General features: G+C 36.8%; 1 protein-coding gene and 1 pseudogene across 2 annotated transcripts in view; one reads left to right on the forward strand and one right to left on the reverse strand.

Annotated features, from left to right (window-relative positions):
* CRY1 (cryptochrome circadian regulator 1) overlaps positions 1 to 21,499 on the reverse strand; it is a 107,660-nt gene that overhangs the window by 74,719 nt on the left and 11,442 nt on the right. The window lies entirely within an intron of this gene.
* LOC143689505 (arginine--tRNA ligase, cytoplasmic-like) lies at positions 1,092 to 20,046 on the forward strand (annotated as a pseudogene).

Raw genomic sequence — 21,499 nt, forward strand, 5'->3', positions numbered from 1 at the left:
GAAGATATTTATTCCCAATATCTCATGTTTCCATACAGGGAAGCAATTTCTACTTCACACCCAAGAGGGACAAATAAAAGTAGAAGAAACACTTTCTAGTTATCTCTACCTCCCCATTATGAAACATAGATTTAAAACAAGGAACTACACTTGCTTAGCACAGTGCCTGTAAAATCTTCATTTTGGAGATCACAACTCCCTGGTCCTCCATGCAGAAGCATTACAGACACAGTATCTGTTCATGCTGTGGTTGACTAGCACAGCCTATGACTAAAGGGTGGATACATCTGTTGAACTCAAGGATAAAATGGCAAAAAGCTCATTCTGGCTACACATTCGTATGATGCAGTATGCATTAGTAACCCCTGTGACTCTCAATTGGTTCTAAAAAGGAAAGGTAAAGGAGTTGTTATTGTCCCTCTTGAATACCAACTTAACGATAAAATAAAATAATTCCAAATTAATATTTTTTTCAAAAATTTATCTGAAGTTAATAATTCCTGTATTTTACTTTCTTCTGTTAAATACAAGCAAAATAATTATTTTATTTTTAAATGATGTATATGATTCCTTCATTTTTGTATATCCATTCATCCTTCTGTCTTTAAATATACATAAAAGATATCTGGAATAATATTAAAGACTGTAATTTCTATATTAGTAGATTATTTTTCTAGCTACCTTTATTCTAGTTTGCTTGGTATTTATAATAAGCACAGAGCATTTTTACAGAAACAAGTCACTCCTTAAAATGGCCTAACTTTAAGACATTCAAAAAGGAATCAATGTTTTATTCTCTTTATAAATAGTACAGCATTAAAAGAGATGAGCAGAAGTGACATCATCAACATGGCAACATAAAACATCCCCTAAAAAAATTTCCCCACAGAATTAATCAGTAAAAGGACAAATTCCACTTGATTAGAATTCTGGAGTATGATAGAGACTGGAGAAGGACTCCACAAATGCTGAACTGAAGAAATATAAAAAGAAAAACTTAAATCAGGTAGGAGAGTTATACCTTGAACACAACAGTCCAGACTCCTCCCCCTCACTCATCCTACACAGATTAAGAATCACACAGAGAGAGCATGGCTCAAGATCCTCCTGCAGAGGATGCAGACTATCAAGCTACACACAGTAGCAAGTTAGAACCCCATACCTACGGAGACACAGGGACCCAAACCCGGAGAACCAGGGTGGAACTCAAGCAGCTATGGAGTGCCACAAATAAAAGTGCCCCCAGGGAAAAAGGAGGCCATGGCAGAGGGCTGGCAAGCTGTAGCCCAAGGGCAAACCTAGCTCACCTTCTGCTTTGTGAATAAAGTTTTATAGGAACACAGCCATGTTCATTAATTTATGTATTGTCTATGGCTGCTTTCATGCTACAAAGAACTGGGTAGTGATGTTGCGCGAAACAGAGACAAGGCTGGATGCAAGCCTCCAGGAACGTTATGCAAAAACAGAACAAACCGGCTCTGAAGTTTCAGGAAGTAGGTTTTTACTCATCCATGGCCATAGGGCTCAGCCGAGCAGCCACTGAGAGTCTGAGCTCCAAACAAAAGGTTAACATCAGTTTTTATAGACAGGATGACACGTTCAAGACAAGGTAAACAACTGACTGGTTTAAATCAGGAAGGGCATGGAGCTGGGTTTACAGAAGCAGATGAGCAGTTAGGGGATAAGACAGGAATTTGTCTTATCTTGCCTATGTGCAGTTTTACCTGTTCTTGGGGCAAGCATCCTGTTTATGTGTAGTTCTGACTGTTCAGAGGAATTTGGGGAATTTTTAAAGAGGAGGTAGTTTAAATGTGTAAAGAGGGGTGAGGAGCCCACCTGCTGCAAAGAGGGGTGAGGGGCCTACTTGCTACAGTGAGACAGAGATTGTGTGGCCCACAAAGTCTAAAATATTTATTATGTGGCCCTTTACATAAAAAGTTGATACATTACTGATATTTAAGAAAGTTGTTTATTATTTTACATTTTTTAATTGAGGGAAAATTTGCATAATATAAAATTAACCATTTTAAAATGTGCAATCCACTGGCATTCAGTAAATTTCCTATGTTGCTAAAATAATCTTTATCTAGTTCTAAAACATTTTCATTACCCTAATAGGAAATCCCATACATATTAAGCATTCATTCCCCATCTCACCCTTCCCCTAGCCCCTGGTGACAACTAATCTGCTTTCTGTCTCTATGGATTTACATATTCTGAATCTGTCATATAAATGGAATAATACTATGTAACCTTTTGAGTCTAACTTCTTTCACTTAGCATAAGGTTTTCAAGGTTTAGCCGTGCTGTAGCATCAGTACCTCATTCTTTTTCATGGGTAAACATTATTCCATTGTATGGATATATCACATTTGTTTACCTATTCATCAGTTGATAAACATTTGAGTCGTTTCCAATGTTTGGTTACTGAACAGAGCTAATTTTTTGTTTGATAACCTGTTTTCAATGTTTTTTAAATATATATCTAGGAATGGAAATGCCAGGTCACATGGTAATTTTATGTTTAGCTTTTTGGGAACCACCAAACTTTTCTCCACAACAGTTGCGCCACTTTATACTCCCATCAGCAATTTACAAGGGTTTCAATTTTTCTACATCCTCTCAAACACTTCTTATTTTCTGTTTTTTTTAAAAATTATTATTTAGCCATCCTACTGGATATGAAGTCGTATCTCACTGTGATTTTGATTTGCATTACCCTAATGATTAATGATGTTGAGCATCTTTTCATGTATTTGATAGCACTGTCTGCATTTTAAAATACACACTTGTTTTTAAACTACAAATAGAAAAAAGACAACAATCCTAAGAGTGAAATGGGCAAAGACTTTTATGAAAAGACAATTTACAGAAGGAAAAAACCTCCAAAGCTAACATGTATTAGTAATTAGAAAAGTGCAAATTAAAACAATGAAATTTCACATTATAATTAATAAACTGGTGAAATTTAGAAAGCTGTTTAAAAAGTGTTGGGATATAAAGATATAGGAACCCTCATGCATTGCAAATGGGATGTAGACTGGTTCAGCCATTATGGATAACAATCTGGCATTTCTTAGTCAAATCAAGAATAAGGCTATCCTCTTACCCAGTAATTCTACTCCTTTGTATATATGTTACCAAGAAATACTTACATAAAATAAGGTACAAGAATGTTCACAGCAACATAATTTCTGATGGCAGGAAACTGGACATAACTGGGTACCCATAACTAAGAAAACTGGTAGATAAATGTGGTGGATGCCCCACAGAGTACTATGCAGCTGTTAGTAGCAATGAACTATAAGTACTAATAATATGAGCAGATCATAAAAACATAGTGCTTATGAAAAAAAGTAACAGAATAAGATATCCAACACAATAACTTTAAAGTAAATTAAAAATAAATGAGGGGGCACAGGTAGTTTAGTGGTTAGAATGCCCGCCTTCCTTGTGGGAGACCCGGGTTCAATTCCCAGACCCATGTACTCTTCCCCAACCAACCCCCCCCCCCAAAAAAGTACACAAATCAACAATTGCCATTTTGTAAGGACACAGAATCACAAAAAAGAAACATAAATTAGAATATTTGTTTATAGGGAAAGAAAATTCAAATAGGTATAAAAGGGATTAAAGAAAAAGAAGAAAGGGAAAGGAGGAGAGGAAAAGAAGAAGGGAGGAGGGAGGCAGGAAGAAAACAAGTGAGAAGCTTACATAATCTAATGATGATGTGTCTTGAACAAAGGATTAACTTAATCCTCTGCACCTAAAGTTAAGAAAAATTGTACTAAATCATGGCATTGAATTCTCTTATCAATAACATACCTTTTTAGTTGATTTCCCTATTTCAGATAAACAATCACACCATATAAAAATAACAGTAATTTTATCTTCTCGTTTTTAGACTTCTTATACTGCATTAGTCAGTACCTCCAGCACAATGACATGCTGACAGCAAGCATTTGTGATGACAGCAAGCATGTGTATCTTATTCCAGGATTTACATCAATTCTCCTAAAATTTACCCATTAAGCATGATGCTGGAGTTTGAGCTCATTTTATATATAACCATACTAAGGAGGTAGCCTTCTATTTCTGGTTTACTACTAGTTTTTATTAAGAATGGGTGCTGATGAGTTACGAGGTTGGAGCCTATTGTAAAGGGTCCAAGATTGTAAGCTCTTACAACAGTCACATACATTCAGAAGTTGTAACTGTTCTTTCTAGATTCTGAGATACTGAGCTGTTTGTATATAACCCGTTCATTCCCAGAAACTTCAGGTACTTATGTGACACCTGAGACTGAGAATTAGAGCTCTAAAGCTATGAAAGTCAGCAGTACACCATAAAGGAATTGTTTAAAAAGTTGAAAAAGGGATTAGACTTTGACTAGAGGTATGAATGAAGCTGATCTGGATAGGACTGGGGTAGATCAGAATACAGGGTAAAAGATGATATCGACCATTTCTAAAACTTCAACTTCTGTGTGAGACCAAAGGAAGAGATGTTTAGTTGGTACAAAACTTATATTTTGGGTAATGCATTACCTAATTTAACTTGTATGGTCAATTTGGTTGAATACCATAAGTACATGGAATCTTAAATAGGGCATGAGATCTTGTTGGTTTGTCCAGATTAGTTTGACGCCCTGAATTATCCCAGAGTAATATGGGCAGTGAATAAAGAAGTATTTGCAAAGTTTCCTTGGGGAGCTGGGGAGAAAGGAGGAAATATTAAACTTCCCAGTTCAGAGAATTTCTGATATTCTCGCAAGCAGTGGGGACAACCAAATCAGTAGGCCAAGCCTTTGATCTTGGGGTTTGCCCCTATGTAACTTATTACTGCAAAGGAGAGGCTAAGCCTACTTAAAATTAGGCCTAAGAGTCACCTCCAAAGAACCTCTTTTGGTGCTCAGATGTGTCCTTTCTCCCTCTCTAAGCCAACTTGGCGGGTAAACTCACTGCTCTTCTCCCTATGTGGGACATGACTTCCAGGGTATAAATCTCCCTGGCAACACAGGACAGAACTAGGATGAGCTGGGACCCAGAATCCTGGAAATGAGAAAGGCTTCTTGACCGAAAGAGGGAAGAGAGAAGTGAGACGAAATAAACTTTTAGTGGCTGAGAGATTTCAAACAGAGACAAAAGTTTATCCTGGAGGTTATTCTTATGCATTGTATAGATACGCCTTTTTAGTTTATGGTGTATTGGAGTGTTGAGCTGTGTTCCAAAGCCTTGATTCTTGAAGACAACTGTATTTGATTTTGATTGTGAAAACCTTGTATGTGATGCTCCTTTTATCTATGGTATGGATAGATGAGTTTAAAAATATGGATAGACTTCCGGAGAAGATGGCGGCTTAGTAAGACGCACGGGTCTTAGTTCCTCCTCCAGAAAAGCAACTAAAGCAACAGAAACAATACAAAACAGCTCCCGGAGTCACGACAGAGACCAAAAAAGACAGTGTACCCCATTCTGGAACGGCTGAACGGGTAGGGAGAATCCACTGCTGTGAGATACCCGAGGGGTGCACGTTTTCCTGGCCGGGGTGGCTGGCAACTGGGGTCCCCTCCACGCACGTGGCTCCCCGGTCTGACTGGGAACATTGGATAGCGGGGCCCTCCCGTCACGCTTGGCGTCTCGGGCCAGCTGGGCAATTTGGACCGGCACTCCCCCAAGCCACGGCCAGCGACCCCCGCCTCCACGCGCGGTTTCCCGGGCCGACTGCCCCGCAGACAAACGACCGCCACGAGCGCCACCTACTGGGCAGGAAAAGAAAAACAGAGCCCAGAGATTCCACAGAAAAACCTTTCAACCAGCTGGGTCCCACACCCAGGGAGATCTGATCAAATGCCCAGACACCAGCAGAAAATAATGGATGACGCTCGGAAAATTGAAGATATGGCCCAATCAAAGGAACAAACCAATAGTTCAAATGAGATACAGGAGCTGAGACAACTAATGCTGAATATACGAACAGAAATGGAAAAACTCTTCAAAAACCAAATCAATAAATTGAGGGAGGACATGAAGAAGATATGGGCTGAACAAAAAGAAGAAATAGAAAATCTGAAAAAACAAATCACAGAACTTGTGGGAGTGAAGGACAAAGAAGAAAAAATGGAAAAAACAATGGATACCTACAATGGTAGATCTAAAGAGACAGAAGCTACAATTAGTGAACTGGAGGATGGAACAACTGAATTCCAAAAAGAAACAGAAACTATAGGGAAAAGAATGGAAAAACTTGAGCAGGGAATCAGGGAACTGAATGACAATATGAAGCGCACAAATATACGTGTTGTGGGTGTCCCAGAAGGAGAAGAGAAGGGAAAAGGAGGAGAAAAACTAATGGAAGAAATTATCACTGAAAATTTCCCAACTCTTATGAAAGACCTAAATATACAGATCCAAGAAGTGCAGCGCACCCCAAAGAGAATAGACCCAAATAGGCGTTCTCCAAGACATTTACTAGTTAGAATGTCAGAGGTCACAGAGAAAGAGAGGATCTTGAAAGCAGCAAGAGAAAAACAATCTGTCACATACAAGGGAAACCCAATAAGACTATGTGTAGATTTCTCAGCAGAAACCATGGAGGCTAGAAGACAGTGGGATGATATATTTAAATCACTAAAAGAGAAAAACTGCCAACCAAGACTCCTATATCCAGCAAAATTGTCCTTCAAAAATGAAGGAGAAATTAAAACATTTATAGACAAAAAGTCACTGAGAGAATTTGTGACCAAGAGACCAGCTCTGCAAGAAATACTAAAGGGAGCACTAGAGTCAGATACGAAAAGACAGAAGAGAGAGGTATGGAGTAAAGTGTAGAAAGAAGGAAAATCAGATATGATATATATAATACAAAAGCCAAAATGGTAGAGGAAAATATTATCCAAACAGTAATAACACTAAAAGTTAATGGACTGAATTTCCCAATCAAAAGACATAGAATGGCAGAATGGATTACGACCCAGCAATACCACTGCTAGGTATCTACTCAAAGGACTTAAGGGCAAAGACACAGACGGACATTTGCACACCAGTGTTTATAGCAGCATTATCTACAACTTCAAAGAGATGGAAACAGCCAAAATGCCCATCAACAGACGAGTGGCTAAACAAACTGTGGCGTATACCTCCGATGGAATATTATGCAGCTTTAAGACAGACTAAACTTATGAAGCATGTAATAACATGGATGGACCTAGAGAACATTATGCTGAGTGAGTCTAGCCAAAAACTAAAGGACAAATACTGTATGGTCCCACTGATGTGAACCGACATTCGGGAATCAGCTTGGACTATATCATTGGTAACAGAGACCAGCAGGAGTTAGAAACAGGGTAAGATAATGGGTAATTGGAGCTGAAGGGATACAGACTGTGCAACAGGACTAGATACAAAAACTCAAAAATGGACAGCACAATAATACCTAAGTGTAATGTAACTAGGTTGGAACACTGAATGAAGCTGCACCTGAAATATGGTTTTTTGTTTGTTTGTTTGTGTGTTTGTATCTTTTGTTTTTGTTTTTTTCTTTTTCCTTTTTATATATATATATATTATTAGTATTATTATTTTAATTCTCTTCTCTATATTAACATTCTATATCTTTTTCTGCTGTTTTGCTAGTTCTTTTCCTAAATCGATGCAAATGTACTAAGAAATGATGATCATACATCTATGTGATGATACTAAGAATTACTGAGTGCATGTGTAGAATGGAATGATTTCTAAATGTTGTGTTAATTTCTTTTCTTTTTTTTGATTAATAAAAAAATTAAAAAAAAAATATGGATAAAAAATTAATAAATAATAGTGTGGATAACGGATAAAATAAATTGGGTAGATGGAAATACAAGTGGTCAATGAAAGGAAGGGGTAAGGGGTATAGGATTTATGAGCTTTTTCTTTTTTCTTTTTATTTCTTTTTCTGGATGATGCAAATGTTCTAAAAATGACCATGGTGATGAATACAAAACTATGTGATGATATTGTGAGCCACTGACTGTACACTATGTATGGACTGTATGTGCATGAAGATTTGTCAATTGAAAAAAAAAATGAATGCTGGATTTTTCAAAAGTCTTTTCAGCATCTATGGAGATGATCATATGGTCTTTTTTCTTTACTATACAATGATATATATTAATATATTTGCAACACTGAGTTATCCTCGCATGTTTAATATGAATGTAGGCTATACGTCTAAAAATAAGCTTCCGGATTCTATTTGGTAAATCTAACATTTGATTCCTAAATAGTATCGTTGGGCTGTAGATTCCTCCTCTTTCATATGCTCTGGAACAGTTTAAAAAGCACTAGAGTTACATATTCCTTAAAAGTTAAGTAAAATCCAACTATGAAACTATCTGAACCTAATGCTTTTTGTGGTGGTAACTCTTTGCCAATATTTTTAATTCCTCTGTAAGAGCTATATACTTTGAAAGGATCAATAAAACAGCAAAACATCTGGAAAGTCTAATTAGGAAAAAAAGTGAGAAAAATACAAACATCTATTAGTAATATGAGAAAGAGACTACAACTCCAACTGTGATTATTACAATAAAAGAATATAGTACTCAACCTTGGCAATATATATGAAAATGGAAGACCAATGGTAGAAATTTAAAGAAAATATAAATTATCAAATTGACTGAAAAGAAAAGAGTAAACTAATAAATACCAATGTATTTAAAAGTATGTAAAAATCATCTAAGTCAGCAATTGTTTTGCTACAATAAACAGAAATGTACCCAAACTAGGTCAAGAAAAGAGAAAGTGCTAAAAGAATACATGAGTAGATCTCATGGTACCTGTGCTCAGAAAGTAGTCAACTGTCAGGATTCCAGAATGTTAGAAACATAGGACATGTGATCATTTTTGTTCAGCCCAAACAAGAACAGTCTCTTTTCTGTTCCTTTCTATACATGTGGTCATTCTTTTTTCTTTCTACAACTAACTTTGTATGCTAAGATATGTAAACTTTTTAAGACTTTTCAGTGCCAAGGCCCAATATCAACCAACTTGAATTTCTGCATCTCCTTTCCAAATTCCAAATTGGTCCAGCTTGGGTCAAGTTTTCAATCTCTAACCCAATGGACTATACACAGGAGAAAGAGAAAAAGTAGGTTATAGAGCTACAAGCTGCTAATATGGAAGCCAAATTCATCCTTTCAGGACAGGTTTTAATGTGGGCAATTTCTGAGTAAGATGTGTAGGCTAGATAGGCATCCAATGAGATACCTACAAAAAATATATACCACTCCTCCCCACTGACTTTATACAAAGGACTTTATGTATGAATTCTAGCAAACCTTCATGGAAGATATAATTGTTGTTATTTATACCATTTAAAGCATAAAAGGATAATCTTACGAGGTTATTAATAAGATCCCATTATCAAAATCAAACTAAATAAGTTCCCATAGGAGAACTCCACGAATTTATATTAAATAGATATGCCAAAGTTTATGTATAAATATGCAAGCATATTCATACACATATGCATTATGTATGCATTCTTATTTTCATATTTTTAAGCTATTAATAGTGACATCCTCTTAAAGGTAACACCATAGAAACATTCTTCATATTGTTTGAATTATTTACAATGACTATATTTTTCATGATATATACATTTTGAAAATTAAATAGCCTAGAAACAGACTGCAAAATATAAAACATTTAGTATATGGTTAAGATAACATTTCAGTGGAAAAATCAGTCAATAAATAGTACTGGAGTAACTGACCATCATTTAAGAAAAAGAAACTAGAGCTTGACCTCATACTATATGTCAACTCTAAATTGAATAAAGATTTTAATGTGTAAATGAAAATATAAATGCATTATAAAAATATGTAGACAAATATTTATATCACCTTTGAGTGGGAAAGATACTTCAAAGTCTCAGTGATAGGAACCATAAAGGTTTGAGTGTTAAAAAAATAACATTTTTTTTCAAAAATCATAGACTGCCATTTCCTTTTATCTCCTCATGAAGTCTTTCAGTATTCTCATCCATTTCCCTAATTTTAATTATTACCCCTCAAGATTATTTCCAATTATATATTCCACCTACTTCCATCTTTCCCACCTAGCTTCAGTCCCTACTAACCTGGATTTCCTGCTGTTACCTTAATTTCACTATACCTAAAAGCAAGCATATCACCATCCTAACCCCCAAATTAAATTAGCTCTTTCTGACTACTTTATCTTCCTTACTAAGATCTCAAATCTTAAATCATCTTTGACTCCTCCTTTTCCAAAATCTCCATGTCACCAAACCTTTATTCTTCCTTTTTAATATTTCTCTTTCACTCAATCTTTCATTTCTATTTCCACTACATCACACAAAATTATGACCCTCCTTATAAAAACTAATAACACTAAGGGCGGGCCACAGTGGCTCAGCAGGTAGAGTTCTCGCCTGCCAGGCCGGAGACCTGGGTTGGATTCCAAGTGCCTGCCCATGCTAAAAAAAAAACCAAAACACAAAAACTAATAACACTTAATCCTATAATAAAAAAGTATTTTAACGTCCAAATTAGAATCTGACCTCCTACCATAAGTTAATATCTATGAAAGGATCATCTACCACAATTCTCTAGCATGTATATAAACAACAGCACAGTACGTTATTAGTCACTTTATTATAGTCCTTTAACTCCTGCTAGCCTATAACATTTAAAATAGCAAAACTAAAAACACAAATATCATTAAGATCTTTGCTGCTGTTATTGTTACGGAGGGGATAGAACTGGGATAAGAATTTTTAAAAATTGCAAAAAACTATATTAAATAGAATTCTACTAAATTCTATTATTAAATAGAACCCCTTTAAAAAAGAGCTTATTTCTTTCATCTCTAGAAAATCTTAATATCCAATTATTAAAAAATACTTTAAACCAAATAAAACGTATGAGAAGTTTTAAACATCTAAAAACCTAGTTATATCTTCTATATTACTAATAATTTTTGCTATTATCGTCATAAAATCATACCATTTTAGAACTAGAACAAATTTAGAAGTTAGCAATTATGTACTTAAAATACAGTAAAACTTCTAGCAATATTGATTTTATCAATTCACTTAAATGACCACATGCCCTTGATACCCTCTATAAAAGATGGCCATGTCTAATTTCAGCTTGAGAAAAGTAGGCTATGCTTCCTATTACATCTGAATACTCCTGTTCCAATCAATTAAAACCTATACATACTAAGTTAGTTGTTTTTGAAATCTATCTATACCAGATGAACGTCTTACTTTAATCATATAATGCAATCAAATTTTGTGTGTGCTGATTAAATCAGTGTAGAAAGAGAAAGGGGATTTTAGGAAAACTAAAATGAATGTTTAAAAAGGGCTGATAAAAGTTGAATCACCAAAAAAAAAAGTTCTCTTATTAGTTAGTTGTTGGTAAGACAGCTATAATAGATTGTGTGTTAGTTAGATTCAGTTGTCAACTTGGCCAGGTGAGCATACCTGGTCTTGTTGCTGTGGACATAAGCCAACGGTACGTGAACCTCATCTGTTGCCAATTACATCTGCAGTCAGCTAGGAGGTGTGTCTGCTGCAATGAGTGACATTTGACTTAATTGGCTGGTGCTTAAATGAGAGAACTCAATGTAGCACAGCTAGCAGCTCGGCATTCCTCATCTCAGCACTCGCAGCTTAGCCCAGGCCTTTGGAGATGCAGAAAGAAGTCACCCCAGGCAAAGTTGTTGGAACCCAGGGGCCTGGAGAGAAGACCAGCAGAGACCATCCTGTTCCTTCCACGAAAGAAAGAACCTCAGTGGAAAGTTAGCTGCCTTTCCTCTGAAGAACCAACAAAATAAATCCCCTTTTATTAAAAGCCAATCCGTCTCTGGTGTGTTGCATTCCGGCAGCTAGCAAACTAGAACAGATTTGGTACCAGGAGTGGGGTGCTGCTGCGGTTTGCAAATACCAGATATGTTGGAACAGTTTTTGGATGGCTAAAGGGAAGATTTTGGAGGAACTGTGAAGAGAATGATGGAGAAGACCTGGAGTGCGTGAAGGGACTGTTGGTGTAAATGGAACCACTGCCAATCTTGAGAAAGGAGGACACAAAAGGGAAAAATTGGAGTGTGCAGAGTAAGAACCATGGAAGCTCGGGTCTGAAGCCAAGAAACCTCGGCCAGGAGAGTGGACCCAGCCATATAAAGGGAGAGGGTGAGTTTACCCTGAAGGGCGATGATGAGTCTCCCCTCTCATTGCAGTCGAATAGTTGTGCAGCCTCAGGCCTTGGAAAAGGCATAGCACGCTCCTTGGGAGACTGGGAGAGCCTGGCTGCCACCATGTGGAGGGGTTGAGCATGTGCCCCAGAAATGGCAGAGAGCCCAAGGGTGGCCCTGATGCCTGGAGAGAGTGGAGCCCAGAAGTGGTCTCTTCGATGTTCCCCGAGGTTGATTTGGAAAGAGGCCAGCCACTGCATAGGCCCTTGGAAGGGGTGGGACTGCCACTTTCTACAGCTGAAGGATAAATGACTTTCAGACTTTGAAATCCAATGGTGTTTGCCTGCAGGTTTTCCTTCCAGTTTCTCCCTGTGGATCCTGTGTTTATCCTCCTTTGCATATTGGCATCAGATAATTTGTTTTGAGATTCACAGGCCCACAGCAAGAAAAGAAGATTTTGCACCTGTTTTAAGTGATGCTTGAAGTTGCCAAGTTGACAAGGGGTGGACATGTGTTAGTTAGATTCAGCTGTCAACTTGGCCAGGTGAGCATACCTGGTCTTGTTGCTGTGGACATAAGCCAACGGTACGTGAACCTCATCTGTTGCCAATTACATCTGCAGTCAGCTAGGAGGCGTGTCTGCTGCAATGAGTGACATTTGACTTAATTGGCTGGTGCTTAAATGAGAGAACGCAATGTAGCACAGCTAACAGCTCGGCATTCCTCATCTCAGCACTCGCAGCTCAGCCCAGGCCTTTGGAGATGCAGAAAGAAGTCACCCTGGGGAAAGTTGTTGGAACCCAGGGGCTTGGAGAGAAGACCAGCAGAGACCACCCTGTTCCTTCCACGTAGGAAAGAACCTCAGAGGAAAGTTAGCTGCCTTTCCTCTGAAGAACCAACAAAATAAATCCCCTTTTATTAAAAGCCAATCCGTCTCTGGTGTGTTGCATTCTGGCAGATAGCAAACTAGAACAGATTGGAAGGAAAAAATGTAAAAAATCTAAAGGAATTCTGTACTCATATTTGCTTTACAAGGGTGTTTAAGTTCTATTAACTTAATGAAAATGATGGACAATATCATTACTATGGATATAAATTATGCATGAGAGTCAACATGAAATTTCACCAGCAAAATCAGCAGAATAATACTCAGTTATACATTCAATCCACAAATACAGCTCACCCACCCTGTTATTCCAGGGCAGCAGTTCTCAAACTTTCTTCTCAGGCCTTCGTACTCTTAAAAATTAATGAGTTCCCCAAAGAGCTTCTGTTTTATAGGTAATACCAATAGTTTTCACATGCGAAATAAAACTGAAAAAAATGTAAATACAAACATATAAAAGCTCACATTCCATTAGCCACCATAGCAATAATGTCATCACACAGCATGTAGCTTCTGGAAAACTCAAATGTACACTTGTGAGAGAATGACAGCGAGAAAGTCAAATAATGTCTAAATATTATTATGAAAATAGTTTTGACTTCATGGGCACCCTGAAAGAATCTCAGGGACTCAAAACCCTATGATAGGATACAAGAACCAATACAGATCCCTCTCTTATATAATTTAGTGAAGGAGTCAAGAGATAAAAAAAAAAAATCAATAAATACACAATTTCAGGTGATGACAAGCATCATGAAAAATAAAACAGGGTAAGGGGATACAGAATGAAAAATGGGAGGCTGTAATTTATTGTGATATAGAGAAACCATGGGAGGTGGGGGAATTGGAGACAGAATCAAGCTCAGGATGATGACTACGAATCCAAGTAAAAATACTGGATATGTGAGTCTGGAACTCAGGTTAGAGGTCAGGACAGAAGAGGCAAAATAAGAAATCATCAGATATTCAAATGTGGGACTAGATGAAATCACCTAAGGAATAAATATGGATAAAGAAGTGAGCAGAAGAACTGATGTCTAGAATTTTCCTCTATATCAAAAGCTGTCAAATTAATTTACAACTACCATGTATTCCTAATGGTGTCATATAAAGAGCTTTTTTGGTATTTTGCCTTTCATATAGGACAATGATGCAGAAATAATGTTCATCAAGAAGTATTTTGGAACGTTTTGGAACTCCTCTCAAACCCATAGCTCACCCCTTACTCCACAACACACACACACAACATAAACTTCTCCAGTAAACATTCGCTATCTCTACCCCTATTCCCACCTCACCCAGATTGTTTCTCCTTTGTGCTCACATGATTTCTATGGTGGTGCTATTTAACACTGTATATCCTAATTAGTGGCATGAAAGTCTTCTTATGGGTAGGAACCAAGATCCTTGCATTCCCAATATTTGCAACGTGCCTGGTAGATAGCAGGCTCTGAAGGAATGCTCCCTGAAATAAATGAAGGGGAAGCGATTTACTCAAAGTCAGTCCCAAAGCCATTTAGTAAAGCAGCAATTAGAATTTAGGCTTTAGAACAACCAGATAATCTAAACTCACTTCAGTCTGTGATTCAAAGAACTCCACATTGGGGCCTCAATTTATCTATATATCTTATTTCCCACTGATCATCTTGTCAACCTACTATGGTCAGTATTGACCATAAGCCTTATGACCTGCCCCAAATTCACTTTTCCTCCACCTATCCTGAACCTATGTATCCAGCTCATGTCTTACCTCTCTCATTAAAACCCTTTTAAACAATCCAATCTTCAATTCCCCACCTACACACAGATACTTTCATCAACACCCCCATACAACCTGATTTCTGTCCTTACAACTATTTTGAAGTTGTTCACTTGAAGGTCAACAAAGGCCTTTGTAACTGTTAATATATAATTTCCAAAATGGTAAAACATGACAGATATAAAATACATATATGGCAAGGATTTTATTTAACTCATTAATTAGCTAGTAAGCTATTAAAACCTGTTTAAGTGAGAACCTGAATTATAGAGCTTGATATTCTTCATTGCACAAAACTCATTTGTATTGAATGAACAGGACTAATTTGCACTGGAATGGGCAGGAAACGTTTTCACTACTACCAGTTTTCTACAACTTAAAACACGTATCCCTACAGAGTTATATAACAGCCCAGGCAATCAAAGACAAAGATGCACATCCCTGAATCATAATTATATAATCCCTGGAGGGTCCTCTTCTAGACAAAATCCAACATTCCACAAAAAGATACTTAGTAATTTCTTTTGCCCAGTCTTTGACAATTTTTCTGCATAACTGTAAAAACTGATCCTAACCTGCTATCCTCCAGCCCCATCACTAGGTCCTATTCTTAAATTTAGTATTATTCAAGGTTTTGATTTGGGCCTTATTCTATCTGATTTCATCCAGTCATGTTCACCTATTACTTCTATAGGTATGACTTCCATATCCACAGATCTAATGTCTACAAGTAGATTTGAACTACTATTTTCTCCATTTTCAATGCTGGTATTAGTGTCTCAAATTCAGCAATTTGAAAAAAAAACTAAGCTCGCTCCTTTCCTCATCTAAATATATCCTGTTCCTGTGTTCTCTAACTTACTAACTGCCACAGAGGCACAAAGCATGAGAATCTCACATTAGTCTCTCACTCTCTTATATGAAACCACCTTGTTCGGTCAATTGCCTAACCCACTGCTACGCCTCTACAATTTCTCTTCTGCATCTTCCCCTTCCCTCAGCTTTTTCCCTAGTTCAAGCCCCTATTATTTTTCACCTGAATTTGTTGATAAAGTCTCCAAACTGTTACATATTTTTCTCTCTTCTATCACTTACTCAGTTTCCAAAGTTAACGTTTCTCCAAACAGGGGTCAAAAGCTTTTCTGAATTGGTTCCACTTTCTGATCTCAATCTCTTATATAACAGGCATCTGTTGTTTTAGTACATCCATCTACTTTCTATTCATTCTAATTCAGTTACTTCCCAGTCTAGCTGATCACACCCGTGAGACACACAACTCAAGCTCAGACAATCAGAAGCGCACAATGACTGGTTCAGGAATTGGCCCCAACAGAGTCACTAAGTACCATAATACTTTTGCTTTGATTTCTAGAGCAGAGACATATGCTTTTTATGCTGTCACTGATATTGTCATTTCTAACTTTTACCACCAGAGGACAGCTTGTCTGAGAAATCAACCCAGAAGTGAGGTTCTGAGATGCAAAGAGAAAAATTGGGTCCTGGTGATACCCTTTCAGTATTTGCATCAACCCATATCTGAAGCCAGCTTCCCTTGGATTTTTCAATTACATCTGATATAAACTGTCTTTTTCTTAAGCCTGTTTTGCAACTAATCAGCAATCAAAAGAATACTAACACCTCCTACCTATGATTCAGAGTATTAACACCTCCTCCTATGATTCAGTTACACCCAGTCTCCTTACCAGTATCAGAACATTATGCCTTTCTTCATGTTACTCCCTCTAGAATTTTCTTGCCTCTGCCTGGAATTTCCTTCCTGCCATTCTTTGCCTGCTACTAAGATATAACTCACATTTCAAGGCTCAGCCCAAATGCCTCAGTAAAAAAATCTCCCAAGACTGCAGAAAGAAGCAGAAAGCTGGACATTACATATAGATTTTAAACCACACTATGGATTTTTAAACTTCAATCTAAGGGTAAAGAAATGCTATTGAAGGGTTTTAAAGAATACATGACATCATCAGGTTTGCAATATGTAAAAATTCTCTGGTTACTGTGCAAAGAATGAACTGGAGAAGGGTAAATGGATAATGATTATTAGTATGATGGTATGGGCTAAAGTAGCAGTGAGGATAAAAGAACGTATTTCTGTGATTGCTTTAACTCTGGAAGACCACTCCCCCCACCCCCTTTATACTATTAACTTCCCTAAGGAAGGGAAATTATTTGTTGACTACCATTTTATCCCCAGATCTAGCAAAGTGATGGGCACACAGAAAGGACTCAAATATTTGTTGAATAAATGAAAAAACAATTAACAATCTAACTTGTAAGTTGTTTGAGCAACTGGGAAAATAATATCATTTATTAAGATAGGTAATACACACGCAAAAAAATAATAAATAAAAATAAAATAAATAAATTTAAAAAGATAGGTAACACAGGAAAAGTCAATTTGATTTTCTTGGTTTGTTTTTGAGCACTAGTTAAAGAACAAGTTAAGTCTGAGGTAAAGTAATACATTCAAATAGAAATATTGAGTAGGCAGCTGGATATACAGGAGACCTATATATATATATATATATATATATATATATATATATATATATATATATATATATATATAGGGTTATATATCTGGGGAGTAAAGAAAGAGATCTGGGTTGAAGGAATTGATTTGACAACTGGGGTACATAAAAGGTAACCAAGTTTATGAGAAGAGATGAGATTGCCTAGGAAGGATGTAAAATGAGAAAGCGTTGAGATTAGAGGCTTAAGGGCCACTTAAGGGCTGATGGGAAGAAGAGAAACCAATCCTGAAAGGACACTAAAAGCTCTGGCAGAAAAACTGTCATAGGAAGGTACACCAACCAAAGCCAAGGGAAGAAGGGGTATATGTGGTAATGTGTCAAACATCATTGTTGTTGTTTTTAAAAAGCCAAGTAGTGAAAAAAATTTAAGTATCCTTTGGATTTAACAGTACCATGGTCATCAATAATCTTGGTGAAAACAGTTTTGGGTGGAGTAGGTGTGGGTGGAACTGCAGACTAATTTGGAGAGGGCAGAAGGGTGACTAGAAGATAAATAAATGAAGTCAGTCAGTGTTAGACATCTTTTGCAAGAAATCTGGCTATGGGTAGAGCCACAAGAAAACCAGAAGACGCCGCCATGTTTGCCATGTGCTCTTCCAGCTGAGAGAGAAACACTGAACATCATCAACCTTCGTGAACCAAGGAAAAAGAGATTAAGTTTCTGACTGCTGAAATTGATCAGTTGAAAAACTGGCTGTTTAGAAGCTTCTTCAAATTTGGAGCAATTGCGAGAAGAGAATTTAAAATTAAAGCATTGAAGTATTGACTGAATATTCTTTGAAAGAGTTTTCAAGTAGAAAGGAATAAACCAACCAAAAATATTATTAACACCAATAGCTGCCTACAAGAGGTCTTTGGTTGTGTCATTAAGACTGCATATCCAGATTTGGAAAACCCTCCTCTGATAGTCACACCAAGTCAACAGTCCAAGTTCGGAGACTATCAGTGTAACAGTGCCATGGGTATTTCTCAGATGCTCAAAACCAAGGAACAGAAAGTTAATCCAAGAGAAAAGGCTGAAAACATTTCCAAACACCTTCCAGACAATGAATGTATTGAAAAAGTTGTAATTGCTAGTCCTGGTTTTATTAATGTTCACTTAAGAAAGGATTTTGTATCAGGACAACTGACCAATCTCCTGGTCAATGGAGCTCAACTACCAGCTCGTGGAGAGAATAAATAGATTGTAGTTGACTTTTCCTCTCAATATAGCTAAAGAAATGAGGTAGGATACCTCAGGTCAACCATCATAGGAGAGAGCATGTGTCGCCTCTTTGAATTTGCAGGGTATGATGTGCTAAGGTTAAATCACGTAGGAAATTGGGGGATTCAATTTGGTATGCTCATTGCTCACCTGCAAGATAAATTTCCAGATTATCTAACTGTTTCACCTCCTACTGGGGATCTTCAGGCCTTTTATAAGGAATCCAAGAAGAGATTTGATACCGAGGAGGATCTTAAGAGGCGAGGATATCAGTGTGTAGTTCTGCTCCAGAGCAAAAATTCAGACATCATAAAAGCTTGGAAGTTCATCTGTGATGTCTCCCACCAAGCATTCAATAAAATCTACGATGCATTGGATATCTCCTTAATAGAAAGGGGAGAGTCCTTCTATCAAGATAGGATGAATAACATTGTGAAGGAATTTGAAGCTCAAGGTTTTGTGCTAGTCGATGATGGCAGAAAAATTGTGTTTGTACCAGGGTATTCTGTACCATTAACCATAGCAAAGTCAGATGGAGGTTATACCTATGATACATCTGACGTGGCTGCTGTTAAACAAAGACTATTTGAGGAAAAAGCAAACATGGTTATCTATGTAGTGGACAGTGGACAATCTTTGCATTTCCAGACAGTGTTTGCCACTGCTCAAATGATTGGTGGGTATGACCCTAAAGTAACTAGAGTGTCACATGCTGGATTTGGTGTTGTGCTGGGGGAGGACAAGAAAAAGTTTAAAACACATTCAGGTGAGAAAGTGCACCTCATAGGCCTTCTGGAAGAAGGACTAAAACAATCCATTGACAAATTGAAGGAAAAAGAAAGAAACAAGGTCTTAACCCTAGAAGAACTGAAAGCTGCTCAGACATCTGTTGATTATGGCTATATCAAATATGCTGATCTTTCCCATAACCAGTTGAATGGCTACATCTTTTCCTTTGACAAAATGCTAAATGATAGGAAACACAGCTTCCTTGTTGTATGCTTTTACGAGAATCAGATCTATTGCACGACTGGACAATATTGATGAAGAAATGCTCCAGAAAGCTGCTAGAGAGACTAAGATCATTTTGGACCATGAGAAAGAATGGAAACTAGGCCGATGCATTTTACGGTTCCCTGAGTTTCTACAAAAGATTTTAGATGACTTATTTCTTCACACTCTCTGTGATTATATTTACGAGCTGGCAACTACCTTCACAGAGTTCTATGATAGCTGCTATTGTGTGGAGAAAGATCATTAAACCAGAAAAATGTTAAAAGTGAACATGTGGCATATGCTGCTGTGTGAAGCAGTAGCTGCTGTCATGGCCAAGGGGTTTGATATCCTGGGAATAAAACCTGTCCAAAGGATGTAATTCTTCTTAGGTTTGAATACCGTATTTTTACCAAAGTGGCCACAGCACTGTTTGCTTTTTCACAATCATGTGGATACAACAAAAACAAGTAAAGAAAATTTGTCAAGAAAAAAGAAAAAAAAAGAAATCTGGCTATAAAGAAGCAAGGAAACATAACTGCAGAAGTGCAGGACAAAGTCAAGGGTAGGTTTTGCACCTTAAAGAGAGGATAACAACGAAGAAAAGGTGAGAGAATAAAATATAAAAAATAAGCAAAGTCTTTAAAATAGAGAACAATGGGACTGGTTTCAAATAGAAGAGCAATATCTCTTCCACTAAAATGATACAGTAGAAAGAAAGAATGGGTAGAGATGTAGGTACATTTGTAGAGATAGGTAAGAGTTCACATGTGCTGGCTTCAACTGTGTAATGAACATGTTGAAGTTTAAGCACTAAAAGTAAAATAATCTGTTCATTTAAAACTATTTTTCTAAATTATGAGTTTAAGATACACATTAGCATCTAAAATAAATGAAGTAACTGTCTCACCCCTAAATCTTAGCTTTATAAGAAAAACTGTATCTCCAAATTTTATCACCAATATGTACTTTTCAAAAGGTAAATGTATTTCAAAGATAATTTTTTAAATTACCAATAAAAATAAAAATGAAAAAATTCATTTATTATAATTCAATTTGGAACAATACATAAAATGCTTTACTCTAAATATCAAAAATTTCTATAAAGGAAGAATGGCTAGAGTGAAATGTCTGAAACTGTAAAGCTGTGTTCCAGAAGTCATATTTCTTGAAGATGACTGTATAATGATAAAACTTTCACAATGTGACTGCGTGACTGTGAAAACCTTATGTCTGATGCTCCTTTTATCTACTGTACAGACAGATGAGTAAAAAATATGGATAAGAAATAAATAACAGGGGGAACAAAGGTTAAAATAAATTGAGTAGATTCAAATACTAGTGGTCAATGAAAGGGAGTGGTAAGGAGAATGGCATGTAAGAGTTTTTTCGTTTTTCTTTCTTTTGCTGGAGAGATGTAAATGTTCAAAAAAATTATCACTGCGATGAAAACACAACTATGTGATGATATTGTCAGCCACGGATTGTAACCATGTCAAGAATGTTTGTATATTTGTTCGTTGTTTATAATAAAAATATTTTAAAAAATTATCTAATAAGGATAAAATGATTACCGTTGAGTTTTCCCAAGAATATCCTGTGGTATAATTTACAATTAATTATATTCTGGTAAAATACCAGACATTTAAGGCATTTATCAAACGTCCTAAGTACAAGACACTATGCTAGACATTAGACTTAAACCATATGACCTGGCAAGTCCACTCTTAGATATATACACCAAAGAACTGAAGACAGGAACTCAAATACTTGTACACCGATGTTCACAGCAGCATTATTCACAATAGCCAAAAGGTGGAAGCAACCAAAGTATTAATCAACAGATCAAAGGATAAACAAAATGTGGTATGTACACACAATGGAATATTATTTAGTCTTAAA

Source organism: Tamandua tetradactyla, chromosome 7 (genome assembly GCF_023851605.1).
Source record: "Tamandua tetradactyla isolate mTamTet1 chromosome 7, mTamTet1.pri, whole genome shotgun sequence".
Taxonomy (NCBI): Eukaryota; Metazoa; Chordata; class Mammalia; order Pilosa; family Myrmecophagidae; genus Tamandua; species Tamandua tetradactyla.